The following is a 4,045-nucleotide window of genomic DNA, read 5'->3' as shown; positions in this document are numbered from 1 at the left end:
AAGTTATCTGTCCTATTTAGTGTACAATATTTCATTTTATTTACATCTATTTTCTCAGTCCTTAATCTTTACTTCTGATTTCTTTTGTATTTACAGAGAAACACCTACTTGATACTGTGTTACCCTATTCTGCATGATAAAATATGATGGAAAATTTCCAAATTTGATTTTTAAAAATAGCATAGTTTGTACTCTTAAACCTGATACACAGTGACAGATACATAATTAAAGTGGTGATTCATATAATTATATTATGAATCTATTTAAATTCCTATTAAAAGGAAAAACATTAGAAATTAACTACAAATAAAAAAAAATTATGAACCAATGAGTAAAAGAATGAATTAAGAAATGCTTGAAAGAGAAAGAAAAAAAGACAAAAATTTACAAGATACTACATAAAGCAGGAAGGCAAAATAATAGATCTTGTGTTCTTTCCAGTTCAATACTCCACTACTTAGAATGTGGACAACTCTCTTCAATAACAAAGTAAAGAAATTAGTTCAGATTCATTACAGGTGGTAGAAGTAGTTGATCATAGCTCTGGAACATGTATTATCCATGGTGATAGTGACAAATTCAGTCCTGCTTTCTTCCTGGTCTCTCAAAACCTCTTGATACAGATTTGGGAAGGAGCCAGTGGTAGTACCATTGATCTTGGTCAAAACTTTTAGGACTCTGATTTTGTTTATTTCAGCATGGGTTCTGGGACCCACAAGAATTCGTAGTAAGGAGGATCAATTTTTGGCACTTGCTTGTACTCCAGATACATTTCGTGCACCATATCTCTGGGGAGCTTCCTTGATTCCCATAGATGAAGTACATCCTTTGAATCTGAATCACATTGATAATCAAAAATTCATATACTTCCTATTCAGGAAGGTGATTGCTCATCATGAAGACCATGCTCATCATGAAAACCATGCATAGCAGAATCATCAAAAAAATATTACTCTTGGGTAGCGCATTACCAGCACTCGTACTTCTCTTGTAGAGTTATAACTTGCTGACACAAGCAGCCAGAAGACATGGGAACATCCTTCAATTCAAGGGCCAAAGACCAGCTCCATGTGTTTAAGACAAGACAGTATCTCTCACCCCAAAGTTTAACAAGAATGTAAAGAATGGTAAAATATATATCTATAACAATGCAAGTCATTCACAAATATTAATTTAGGAAACTAAGAATTGCTATAACATTTTTGAAATGGAACTTCAGCAGTATTTGTAAATATTTTCAGTCTTTATACTCTTTGACTTTAACCCAATTTTTGTTTTGCTGTGACTTATTAGAAAACATATACACTTTTCCCCAGGATTTCATGTCCAAAGTTGTTGATTTCAATTTTATTAATAGCAACAAGTGGTAAATAGCTTGAAGTTCCATTAGGAGGAAAATGTTAAATGAATTATTATACAAACATACTTAGAGTGCCAGAGAGTAGGTGGATCTCTATGCTGTCATGGAAATAGTCTGCATTCATTTTACTAACTGACAAAGTCAAGAAGCAGAATGGGATGTGCATGGTTACCCATGTGTGTTAAAAAATTAATACATTTTTAGCACTTCTATATATGAAAAAAGCCTCAGATCATCTTTAAAAATGACACATAGCAGATTGTTAATTGTGGTAATTTCTGAAGAGGTATCTGAATTTTGAAAAAAAGGAGAGACATTGTAATTTATCTGTGCTTGAATTTTTCATAATAAGGATATATGTATTATCTTCATAATTAAATATTTAAATATATTTAAACACAGAAATAGTAGTTATGCATTAATCAGATAGTAAATGAAAGCTGATGCAACAAAGAAAACCTGGAAATGAATGACTTAAAATAATAAAAGTTCATTTTTCATACTCATAAATTCTTATGTGGAATATACTTTTAAAGAATGAAAGCATAAAAATATTTTTCTTTGCCACAGTGATCTACTATCTTAATTTTTCAAATAGCTAATAAATATGACTGGAACATTTTCATGGGAGATTTCATACTATCTCAGCTGGTTTTCATGTCATCTGTTTTTTCACCTTCTCCCTGCTGCATATATTACTGCTGGGGAGTGTCCAAGTTTGTCCCAATTCTTTTTTCCTTTTCTCTACATGTTATTCTTCCAAGGAAACCTATCTACCTCTATGAAACCCCATTCACACTCCAATGAATCCTAAATTATTCTTTCTAGAATAAACTTTCTCACCTGTGTCATAATCTTAAAAAACATCCTACTTAATACTTTCTTGTATGCTTAGTATGTATTAATAACTTAACATGGCCAAATAAGAACTCTCACCTCTATCACCAACAACTAGTCTTCCTCTGCTCAATAAATGCCATCATTGTACATGCACTATTTCAAGACAAATATGCATAGGTCATTCTTGGTTCTTCTTTTTCCTATACCTCATTTGCAGAGTAGGCACCTGATTATCTACTGAACTACACAGACTGCAAAAGAGATTCATGAACAGTTTGTGATCAAGCTAGAGCCAGGCATAAACTTATATTAAAATCAGACTAAAATTCTTGGTCCATTTTCCATACCATTCTTTTTGTATGAACCTTTTTAGTATTGCCATAGTATCAGAGTAAGTGTTAGTGCAACATTTCTTGCAATCTTCATGTACTAAGAGGATAAGGGGATTCCATTTGTTCCATTACCATCTTATCCACTATACTGTAGGCTAATTTACCATAATATACATAATTGATACTTTAATATATTATTGATACTTCAGTTAATGCTTCATGTAGGTATATGTAAGCCAAATGACTCTGCCTGTGCTACATGTTCTACAAAGGAGAATGGGGAGAGGCCTGAGATTGTTCCAGAGGGAATAATATGTCACTTCCATTACAAGTCTCCACTCACACATACACACAAACAAACACACACATACACACACACACACAGTTTTTCTTTGTTGATTTTTTAATGGATGCTTACTTTTTTTTCACATTGTTTAGTGTGCTGGGTGGAAGCTGGGGGACACACTTTGTTTCCTCCACATATTTCAATAAACTAAAAATTATTTTAAAATCTTGTGTGGGTAGGTAGGAATCTTCACTGACTGATCCAGTGATATTGACTGCTTACGCATGTGATTCCTCATCTCAAGGGTCCCCATTTCATTGACAAGGGCTGTTACTAATGACAGGTAGATTGAATACGGTAGTATCCCCATTAGCCCAGGAAGGAGAACAAGATACTATGTGAATGAGCACTTGAACTTCCATAAACTGTTACATACTAGGTGCTTGATAAAAGGGCAAATAATAGAGTTTGTTATGAAAACATCTTCATTGCTTGGTGGAATTTTCTGAGGAGACAACGTTTGTCTTGCAGTTATCCAAATTCTTGCCAGCCTCTTACATGACAGGTGCTTTCAAATAAAGTATTGCATTCTTTTTTTACTGTTTTTATGACTGCATTTTTAATTATACATAATAGTGGGGTTCATTGTGACATATTCCTATGTGCATATAGCACTATTTGCTCTAATACATTCCCCAGTACTTTTTCCCCCTCATCTCCTCCCTCCCTCTGTTCCTTTTCCTCTACTTTTCTGATCTTCTATTTATTTATAAAAATATTTTTCATAGATGTATCATCATTATGAAGTGGAAATCATGATATATTCATACATTCATATAGCTATTTGGGTCTATTTTATTTCTGTTCTTTTTCACTTCCTTCCTCCCCGTTGATTCTCTACCTCTACTCTATTGATCTCCCTTTTACTCTTGCCTCTAATTTTCATTTTTTTCAGCTTTCATTATTTATTTTTAAAAACCTTTATGAAACTTTAAAAAAAATTAAAAACTTCATTCTGTAGTAAAGTACCTACAAAGTTCACAACAAAATACAAAATTATAAAATACTAAAAGCTTTTCCTTGATATCCCATTATCAGCACTGGTTTTGAATATTTTATTGGATACCCAAACAATTATAATAAAACAAGAAAGGAAATAAAATGTCACACTTCACTGTCAGAAAATCAAAAATAATCAACCCCAAATGATTAGTTAAGAAAATGAGT

This window comes from Marmota flaviventris, chromosome X (assembly GCF_047511675.1).
Source record: "Marmota flaviventris isolate mMarFla1 chromosome X, mMarFla1.hap1, whole genome shotgun sequence".
Classification (NCBI taxonomy): Eukaryota; Metazoa; Chordata; class Mammalia; order Rodentia; family Sciuridae; genus Marmota; species Marmota flaviventris.
This window is presented reverse-complemented; position numbering follows the sequence as displayed.